Below are 11,746 nucleotides of genomic sequence, written 5' to 3'. Positions count from 1 at the left end.
TTTGATGCCCTCCTGGAAACTCTCTTACCTTAATTTCCGTGATCTGTACCACCCATTCAAGACTACTCCTTTCCTGACTCTTCCCCCTACCCTGATCTAAGTGTTCCATGGTGTCCTGGTCTTTGCCCTCTTGTACTGTCACCACAATCAACTGATCAAACTGTCAACCTGTGTGGTCTGCTGATTAGTTCCAGTCCTTATCCACAGTCTGCTCCACTCACTGAAGCTGAGTCTCAAATGGGACACTATGCTATTCTGGACGTTTTTACCCAATGTGCTGGCTACTCAAGCATGAGTGTCACATCAGATTGTCCTGATCTGAATTTTATCTGCCTGTTAATGATACCATCAATCATAGTGATAAAATTGATCTGCTTTGATTTCCACATACACTCCTTTAGAATCTCATTCTGTCTTTTGGATCTATTTTTACGACTGATAAACTAGTTTGGAGTCTACTAGGTTTTGTTTGTATGTTTTTCTTTTGAACTTTTTTGCCAAGATTCCTAACTTCTACTCTGTGCCCATTTTCACCAGACTCTTAGTTCCTTCATTTCCTTTGGTCTTGCTTCCTTAACTACCCAGTTTGGATAAGATGGTTATGACCTCCATTACCCCTTGACACCACTGGCCTCAGCTTCCCACTTCTCGTAATTCTCTTCCACTGTTTGCTTCTCCTCTGCCTAGAGTTTACCGTACTCTTACTTTGGTGGAAGATGACCTGCTAGAGGAAATCACAATGCAGACTGATGCCCCATAAATACTGATGTTTAGTCTCAGATTCTCCACATCAGTCTGCAGTCCTTTGTACTTACAGATGGACTCCAGATTTCGGTGGCCTTGATGAGGTTGCTAACTCTCCACTTCCATTATCTCTCATCTTTTAAATGCAGTTGAAACTAGTACTCCCATGCATAGAGCTATGAGAATTAGAGGAGAGAACACAGACTGAAGATCTCCATCCCCAGTACACTGTCCCTTGTTACTGTGCTCCCTTCTAGTTTTACTTTCCCTTCTCTTTTCATATAATTTTCTTGAAATTCAAGTCTTCACTTGATATTTCCACTTCAATATTTTCATTATACACTCTAGCTCACTGTGCTCGCTTCTGTCTACATCTCTCCATTTCTCTCAACTACACTGAAACCACTTGGGCTCAGTTCACCAGTGACTGTTGCTAAAGCCAATTTGTGCTTTTGAGTTCCTGTTTTACTTGACTTCCTTGACTCTATTTAGTGTCCATGATAGTCCACGCACCATCACACGGTTCTCTGCCAATGTGCTTTTGTAGATGACCCAAAGAGAAGAGTAACCCACTAGATGACAAGACCAATACTGAAAAGTCCTTCTATTGGTTGGGACTGTGCGTGAACTGTCTACCTAGCCCCTCCCCAATAGCAGAGATTTAATAGGTGCCTGTGCAAAATCACCATCTGGTTTCCTTTCCTTGGCAGAGGATCTACAAATACAGGGTGGAGGGAACTGTAGGTACCTGAGAGGTAAAATGGTGGAAGGAAAAGTTGAGAGAAGGAAGATGTTGAGGCCAGCGGTGTCATGAGGTAATGAAGTTGATTAGCCACCTTGCTTGGGAAAATGCCACATAATAAAGATAACTCAAAGCTTGAGACACATCAGAAAGCAAAATCATTTAATGTACATAGATGCCCAGTCACTCAGTTGTGTCTGACTCTTTGTGACCCCATGGGCTGTAGCCCACCAGGCTCCTCTGTCCATGGGATTTTTCCAGGCAAGAATACTAGAGTGGGTTGCCATTTCCTCCTCCAATGTACATGGATACACATATATAAATCTTGCTTAGTAGAAAAAAATAAAAGTTAAGGTATGTGCCTACTTATGAAACCTATGGAAATCATCAGAGGCATGATGCTAACACCAAAATTTGGGAAACTATCAAAATTCTAAGCCCATTATGCAGATAGAGTCAGGCAGCAGACACCTGAAAAAGAGCCACACAAGAGCAGAGTGAGGTGGATAAATTAGGAACTTTATGGTCTGAAAGTCCTGGGTTTGAGTCCTAGCTTTGTGTCCAGTAAGTGGTAAACTCTGAGCAAGGTACCTTACTCCTCTCAGTCTCAGCCCCTACACCTCTGTCAAAATAGTATCCATGTTATATGTAATATATATCCCTTAAACCACTGGGTTGTCATAAAGAGCAAATAAGATGAAGTGATTTTAAGTGAAATTAGCTGGTTCATGGTACAGAAAAGTAATAAGTATTTCCTTTTCCACATGGTGATCCTTCAGACATAAAAGTGAAGCTATCCTGTTACTTTTTAAAGTTTTTAAAAGATATTTTCACTATTCACAGATGACCTGATGCTCATATGACAAAATTAGAAAATGCAGATAATTTTTTAAGTTTTAAAAAAATTTTTTAATTGAAGTATAATTGCTTTACAGAATTTTGTGGTTTTCTGTCATACATCAACAAGAATTAGCCATAGGTACACCCATGTCACCTCCCTCCCCATCCCACCCTTCAGCCTGTCACAGAGCCCCTGTTTGAGTTCCCTGAGTCATACAGAAAATTCCCATTGGCTATCTATTTTACATATGGTATTGTAAATTTCCATGTTACTCTCTCCATACATCTCCCCTTCTCCCTCCTCTCCTCCCCCATGTCCATAGGTCTGTTCTCTATTGTCTATTTCTCCACTGCTGCCCTGAAAATAATCAGTGCCATCTTTTTAGATTCCATATATATGTGTCAGTATATGATATTTGTATTTCTCTTTCTGACTTACTTCACTCTGTATATTAGGCTCTAGGTTCATCCACCTCATTAGAACTGATTCAAATGTGTTCCTTTTTTATGGCTGAGTAATATTCCATTGTGTATATGTACCACAACTTCTTTATCCATTCATCTGTCAGTGGACATCTAGGTTGCTTCCATGTTCTAGCTATTGTAAATAGTGCTGCAGTGAACATTGGGGTACATGTGTCTTTTTCAGTTTTGGTTTCCTCAGGGTATATGCCTAGGAGTGGGATTGCTGGGTCATATGGTGGTTTTATTCCTAGCTTTTTAAGGAATCTCCATACCGTCTTCCATAGTGGCTATATCAGTTTACATTCCAGTTTACCAGTTTACATCCATCAGTTTACCAGCAATGCAAGAGTGTTCCCTTTTCTCCACACCCTCTCCAGCATTTATTGTTTGTAGACTTTTTGATGATGGCCATTCTGACCAGTGTGAGGCATATCTCATTGTAGTTTTGATTTGCATTTCTCTAATAATTAGTGATGCTGAGCATCTTTTCATGTGCCTGTTAGCCATCTGTATGTCTTTTTGGAGAAATGTCTCTTCAGGTCCCTTTCCCACTTTTTGATTGGGTTGTTTGCTTTTTTGGTATTGAGTTGTATGAGCTGCTTGTATATTTTGGAAATTAATTGTCAGTTGTTTCCTTTACCAGTATTTTCTCCCATTCTGAGGGTTGTCTTTTCACCTTGTTTGTAGTTTCCTTTGCTGTGCAAAAGCTTTTAAGTTTAATTAGGTCCCACTTGTTTATTTTTGTTTTTATTTCCATTACTCTAGGAGGTGGGTCATAGAAGATCTTGCTTTGATTTATGTCATTGAGTGTTCTGCCTATGTTTTCCTCTAAGAGTTTTATAGTTTCTGGTCTTACATTTAGGTCTTTAATCCATTTTGAGTTTATCTTTGTGTATGGCATTAGGAAGTGTTCTAATTTCATTCTTTTGCATGTAGCTGTCCAGTTTTCCCAGCACCACTTATTGAAGAGGCTATCTTTGCCCCATTGTATATTCTTGCCTCCTTTGTCAAAAATAAGGTACCCATAGGTGCATGGGTTTATCTCTGGGTTCTCTGTCTTGTTCCATTGGTCTATATTTCTGTTTTGTGCCAGTACCATATTGTCTTGATGACTGTAGCTTTGTAGTATAGTCTGAAGTCAAGAAGGTTGAGTTCTTCAGCTCCATTCTTTTCTCAAGGCTGCTTTGGCTGTTTGGGGTCTTTTGTGTTTCCATATGAATTGTGAAATTTTTTGTTCTAGTTCTGTGAAAAATGTCATTGATAATTTGATAGGGATCACATTGAGTCTGTAGATTGCTTTTGGTAGTATAGTCATAGAAAATACAGATAAATTTTTAAAAATTTAATCCATCATCTCAGTCATGGCACCAAAGAAAGAAAAAAATAATTTAATCCATCATATTCCTGTTGACCATAGGTCACCATTATATTTTTCGGTAAAATCTTCAGGGTTTCTATGCATATATGTAATTATATAAAATGGGCTCATGTGGTATCTATTGAGTTGTATTCTGCTTTTTTCAATTAAAAATTGAAAATTTCTTCACAGCTCAGTAAACACACTCTATCATTTTTGTTGGTTGCATGATAGTACATTTTGTGGTTGTATCACAGTTTATTTAACCATTTCTCTATCACCAGACAGTTAAGTTGTTTACAGGTTTTGCTGTTGCCATTATTTTGCAAGTGCAAAAAGGGCTGACCTAATCATGAAGAGACAACAGGGAACTCTAGGTTGAAGAATATTTTACAGAACAACTGGCCTGTACTGTTCAGAAAAGTCAACGTCTTGAAAAACAAAGGAAGAGGAACTGTTTCAAGTTAAAAGTGACCAAAGAGACGTGACAACTAAAAGCAATGTGCTATCCTGAGTTGGATCCTGGTTCAGAAAAAGAATTCTTGCTATGAAGGACATTTGGGGGACTGTTAATGTAAATATGGATTGAATATTAGATAATATTGTATAAATGTTAATTTTCTGATTGTGATTATTGTTGTTATATAAGAGAATATCCTTGCTCTTAGAAAATACATACTGAAGTGTTTAGGAGTAAAGGTGTGTCATGTCTGCATTTTAACTGGTTTAAAAAGTAATCCACGTGTGTGTATGTATAAAAAGACGTAAAACAAATAGGGCAAAATGTCACAGGTTGGTAAGTCTTGGTAAAGGATGTATTGGAGTTCTTTGTACTATTGTAACTTATCTTTAATTTTGAAATTGTTATTTACTTTAAAAGTTAAACACACCAGCAGAAACAGCAGCTCTTATTAAGGGAGCCTGAAGAAGGCCCAATCTCAGGAAACAGGAGTAAGCTTTGGTGAGTCATCAGGATGTTTTACTAAGGAACCACATCTGGAGGAAAGGGTATAAATTGTATTTGGATCAGGTGGCCTAGAGAGGACTCTCCTTTCCCATTTAGGAATCAGGGAACCAAGAATCAGACGATTCGCTACCTTTTCTACTGGCATACATCCAAAATAGAGGAAATTGATCTTTTGAGCTGTTTTGACCCTTCACCTGCCACTGTTTTGCTTTGTATTTCATGTCTTCATCTTAGATTCCTTTTTCATTTTGTTAAAGTAACATTTCTTTTTTTCTTATAGGATACATGAGTAAAAAAAATTTAAAAATAATGCTGAGATGAACATTCTTAAACATATAGCTTTCTGCCCTGTCTGATTATCTCCTTAAGGTAAATTTCTAAACAGAAACTCCCACGTCAAAGTTCTGCGCACATTTTTTAAAGACCCTTAATTCACATAACTAAGTGCCCTGCAGAAAATTTTTATTGTGTATCTGCAAATCAATCAATGTAATACACCACATTAACAAATTGAAAAATAAAAACCATATGATTATCTCAATAGATGCAGAGAAAGCCTTTGACAAAATTCAACATCCATTTATGATAAAAACCCTCCAGAAAGCAGGAATAGAAGGAACATACCTCAACATAATAAAAGCTATATATGACAAACCCTCAGCAAACATTATCCTCAGTGGTGAAAAATTGAAAGCATTTCCCCTAAAGTCAGGAACAAGACAAGGGTGCCCACTCTCACCACTACTATTCAACATAGTTTTGGAAGTGTTGGCCACAGCAATCAGAGCAGAAAAAGAAAGAAAAGGAATCTAGATTGCAAAAGAAGAAGTAAAACTCTCACTGTTTGCAGGTGACATGATCCTCTACATAGAAAACCCTAAAGACTCCACCAGAAAATTACTAATCAATGAATATAGTAAAGTTGCAGGATATAAAATTAACACACAGAAATCCCTTGCATTCCTATACACTAACAATGAGAAAACAGAGAAATTAAGGAAACAATTCCATTCACCATTGCAACGAAAAGAATAAAATACTTAGGAATATATCTACCTAAAGAAACAAAAGACCTATATATAGAAAACTATAAAACACTAGTGAAAGAAATCAAAGACAACACAGAGAAATATACTGTGTTCATGGATCAGAAGAATCAATATAGTGAAAATGAATATACTACCCAAAGCAATCTATAGATTCAATGCAATCCCTATCAAGCTACCAACGGTATTTTTCAGAGAACTAGAACAAATAATTTCACAATTTGTATGGAAATACAAAAAACCTTGAATAGCCAAAGCAATCTTGAGAAAGAAGAATGGAACTGGAGGAATCAACCTGCCTGACTTCAGACTATACTACAAAGCTACAGTCATCAAGACAGTATGGTACTGGCACAAAGACAGAAATATAGATCAATGGAACAAAATAGAAAGCCCAGAGATAAACCCACACACCTATGGACACCTTATCTTTGACAAAGGAGGCAAGAATATACAATGGAGAAAAGACAGTCTCTTTAACAAGTGGTACTGGGAAAACTGGTCAACCACTTGTAAAAGAATGAAACCAGAACACTTTCTAACACCATACACAAAAATGAACTCAAAATGGATTAAAGATCTAAATGTAAGACCAGAAACTATAAAACTCCTAGAGGAAAACATAGGCAAAACACTCTCCAACATAAACCACAGCAGGATCCTCTATGACCCACCTCCCAGAATATTGGAAATAAAAGCAAAAATAAACAAATGGGACCTAATTAAAATTAAAAGCTTCTGCACAACAAAGGAAACTATAAGCAAGGTGAAAAGACAGCCTTCAGAATGGGAGAAAATAATAGCAAATGAAGCAACAAAGAATTAATCTCAAAAATATACAAGCAACTCCTGCAGCTCAATTCCAGAAAAATAAAAGACCCAATCAAAAAGTGGGCCAAAGAACTAAACAGACATTTCTCCAAAGAAGACATACAGATGGCTAACACATGAAAAGATGCTCAACATCACTCATTATCAGAGAAATGCAAATCAAAACCACAATGAGGTACCATCTCATGCCAGTCAGAATGGCTGCTATCCAAAAGTCTACAGGCAATAAATGCTGGAGAGGGTGTGGAGAAAAGGGAACCCTCTTACACTGTTGGTGGGAATGCAAACTAGTACAGCCACTATGGAGAACAGTGTGGAGATTCCTTAAAAAACTGGAAATAGAACTGCCATATGACCCAGCAATCCCACTGCTGGGCATACACACTGAGGAAACCAGAATTGAAAGAGACACGTGTACCCCAATATTCATCACAGCACTGTTTACAATAGCCAGGACATGGAAGCAACCTAGATGTCCATTGGCAGATGAATGGATAAGAAAGCTGTGGTACATATACACAATGGAATATTACTCAGCCATTAAAAAGAATACATTGGAATCAGTTCTAATGAGGTGGATCAAACTGGAGCCTATTATACAGAGTTAAGTAAGCCAGAAAGAAAAACACCAATACAGTATACTAATGCATATATATGGAATTTAGAAAGATGGTAATGATAACCCTGTATGTGAGACAGCAAAAGAGACACAGATGTATAGAACAGTCTTTGGACTCTGTGGGAGAAGGCGAGGGTGGGGTGATATGGGACAATGGCATTGAAACATGTAAATTATCATATGTGAAACAAATCGCCAGTCCAGGTTCAATGCATGATACAGGGTGCTTGGGGCTGGTGCACTGGGATGACCCAGAGGGATGGGATGGGGAGGGAGGTGGGAGGGGGGTTCAGGATGGGGAGCACATGTACACCCATGGCGGATTCAAGTCAATGTATGGCAAAACCAATACAATGTTGTAAAATAAATAAATAAATTAAAAAGAAAATTTTTATTGTGAACACAGTAGCCAAATACAACAATTACTAATTTCCAATCTTGTTTCATATACACCCCTACTTATTCCTCTCCCACACTCCATGGTTTATTTTTAATCAAATCCCATTATTATATATATATATATATATATATATATATACACACACATACACATATATATATATAGTGCATGAAGACTAAAAAATATAATCACAGTAATAATGTTGAACCCCTCCAGTGTTTAAATTTCTCCAATGGTAAGTAAGCGCTATTTAAGTGTTTGCTATCATCTGAATTTCCACAGATTTGAGGAGGAAGAAGCAAACACAAGTTCTTGAGGTTTTGTTTGAAGTCATCTTAAAGGTCAAAATTCACTTACATATAAGTACCCCTATATTATGTGTTATATAGGTATATGTTAACAGGCAATTCTGGTAGATATATAAAATCAAGTGCTTATTCATCTAGTTTAATGTTAATTTAAACTCCCCAAAGATACTTAAGCATATTAGGAGGTACAATCAACATAATAGAGGCAAAATACAATTGCTAAATTATTATCACAAACGTCTGTCAGATAGTATGCCTTTAAAAGTTCACACACAAAGTCGAGTGGAAACATTTCTATATATTCATGAAAATTACAGAATTTTACCTGGATTCAGCCAAACTTAAATTATTTTGCAATAGCTACTGGTGAAAATGAGTTATTTAAAAGGCAGCTGCTTTTTAAACTTTAATAAATGGTGGAAATTAGGCATAGTCTTAATTATATAGTGACAAAGTCATTATTAGCATTATTTTTAGTCATGCTGATAATATTCCTTCAAACTCGTTTCCTATATTAGAAAGGTGTTTCCAAGGAAAATCCCATGATACTTCATTTCCACTGGTAGCTATTTTATGTAGCCTATGGCTCTGTGCTGGCAGTGCCCTGCCAGGCCCCTTTACTAGCTATGCCCCCATCCCGCATTAGCTTCAAGTGTACCTTACACAGGGACGTCTGGTTTCTTGCAGTTGACTGATAGGAGCTTGAGAGGGTCCACTCCCCATCTTCCCAGGTAGAATACAAAATCCTTGTCATCTGGGCTTGAAGGCAGGACTCCTGCAGGGGATCAGTCTGAGGCTCTGTATCCTTGCCCACATCTCTCACTCCTGTTTCTATTCCTCCCTCAGATATTGGAAATAATGTATCAGTCAGAGTAAGAATTTATGCTTTTGATTTAGAAATGTTTCAGTTGGAAGTCCACTAATAGTGATTTTTGAGCAAATGTGTTCATTACAAGGGCATTGATGTCACCTGCTAAACTGAGGGTTACAAATGGAGCAGAAAAGAAAGAATGGGGCCTTTGCTGGAAAATAGAATATTGAAAGCAATTCTGATAAGAGTCTAAAACAACCACAACTAGATTTCTCATCCATTTTACTCAGTCCTATTTTGTTTTCCACTTGGAGTAGTCATCTACTTTTTAAAAAATTAGTTAATTTATTATAATTGGAGAATACTTATAGTATTGTGATGGTTTTTGCCATACGTCAACATGAATCACCTACAGATATACATGTGTTCCCCCCATAGTCATCTGCTTTTGTGAACTCATCTCTCTCTACACTAAAATAGTCCTGGAAATTGTGAGTCTTTGGCACACTGGAACAGTCTGTCAGTTTTATGCACCTGGGATCAGTATCCGCTTACACTGAGAAGCCTGCTTCCTTCCTCCTGAGGCTCTGAGGCTGTTCTTTGGCATTCCTCCCAGAAGACCCATTCTAGTTTCTACAGTGATGGAAATGTTCTGTGTCTTCACTAATACAGTAGCCACTAGCTGCAAATGGCTATTGAGCATTTGAAATGTGGCTAAATATATATGGGATCTAGAACAATGGTACCGATAAACCTATTTGCAATGCAGGATTCTTTACCAACTGAGCTATCAGGGAAGCCCGAATAGAGGCACGGAAGCAAAGAACAGACTTGGGGAAGAAGCGGGTGGAAGGAATTGAGAGTAGCTTTGACGTATGTACACTACCATGTGTTAAATAGATAGCTAGAGGGAACCTGCTGTGTAACACAGGGAGCTTAGGCTGATGCTCTGTGGTGACCTAGAGGGAACTCACTGGAGGCGGGGGGGTGTTGTGTTGGCCACTCGGTTGTGTCTGACTCTTCGATCCCATGGACTGTAACCTGCCAGGCTCCTCTGCCCATGGAATTCTCCAGGCAAGAATACTGGAGTGGGCTGCCATTCCCTTTTCCAGGGGATCTTCCCAACCCAGGGATCAAACCTGGGTCTCCTGCATTGCAGGCAGATTCTTTACCGTCTGAGCCACCAGCAAGAGGGATGGGACATATGTATACATATGGCTGATTCATGTTGTACAGCAGAAACCAACACAACAGTGTAAAGCAGTTATACTCCAATTAAAAAATTTTTTAAAGAAATGTGGCTAAGTAGGACTGAGGAACCAATTTTTAAATTTGATTTTATTTTAGTTCATTTAAATTAGATCTAAAGAGCCACATGTGATTAGTGGCTGCTCTCTTAGACAGCACAGCTCTATCTTATTTATAGCAGGGCCCTTTAAGCATGAAGGGAGAGCAGAGACTACTGTGCTGAATGATGGAATGATTGCTTCATTTGAGTAACCAAAAGTATCAGAATGGAGGAAAATGGAATGTCTGGTTAGAGAACAGTACACAAGCAAATGGACCTACTCGTAATTTTTTATTTACTTAGTGTGTGATAACCCTGAGGCAAGAATAGATCATGAACAGAGGAGGCCTTGATAAATCTTCAGTGTTAAAATCTGTCCTGTACAATGTGTACTGTATAAACACTTTCAAATAACAGAGGTATTTTAAACTCAGCAATAAAATCTTTTTTTGGAAGTCAATTTCTTATCTGTCTTCCTGTTACTGCCCAGCTTGAAAAGACACACAATTTCCTATAGTAGTATTTGGCCTATACAAAATTAACCTAAAGTAACCTGAGCTTCTTTGACTTACAAGTTTCCCTACCATGGGAGCCTGAACTGTATAAGACAGTTTACTGTTGAACTCATTAAAAAATATATGAAGCATATCTATTATACCTAATAATTTCTAACACACACCCCTCAATCCTTTTGTTTGTGATACCACACCGTGGGTCAGGAGATGAAGGAGTAAGCCTTTGGTGCTAGCAGCCATCTAAGAAGGTGTTAAAGATAGTCTGGTGTAAAATACCCTGTCCATTTTTAATATTCTGAATTTTGAGCCTGATCCTGGAAAACAGCACCATCAGAAAGAGATGTCATGTTAGCATACAGATACCTGAGAATGTCAAGTAGCCACAGCTTTAACTGTATTAATAACCAGAGTAACAGTGCTTTCTGAAAACCAAAACAGAAGGTAACATAACCTTAGGGATTTTAGCCTCTCTAGAAGCAAGGAAGCCTTATTATTCTTTCTGTCTCATTTGCTGATTTTTCTACAATTTTCTATAGCAAAAACACTCAAATGCAGCGCAGAAGTATGAAAGGTATACCTTTTAAGAGTACACATTTATGTTGGGTGAGACAACTCTATCTTCATGTAGAAATTAATTCTTTTATTGCCTCACCTTGAGAACAAACTATACTCAGTATATAGCCCTTTTTTATTTTTGTGAGCTACTAATTCTATTTTATGTAAGGTTCTCTTTTCAAAAAAGAATTTAACATTCCTTAAAATGTACATGTATCAGTATTTAAATGTACAAACTTAAGTATACATGCACATACT

This window comes from Odocoileus virginianus, unplaced genomic scaffold (genome assembly GCF_023699985.2).
Source record: "Odocoileus virginianus isolate 20LAN1187 ecotype Illinois unplaced genomic scaffold, Ovbor_1.2 Unplaced_Contig_21, whole genome shotgun sequence".
NCBI classification, from domain to species: Eukaryota; Metazoa; Chordata; class Mammalia; order Artiodactyla; family Cervidae; genus Odocoileus; species Odocoileus virginianus.
This window is presented reverse-complemented; position numbering follows the sequence as displayed.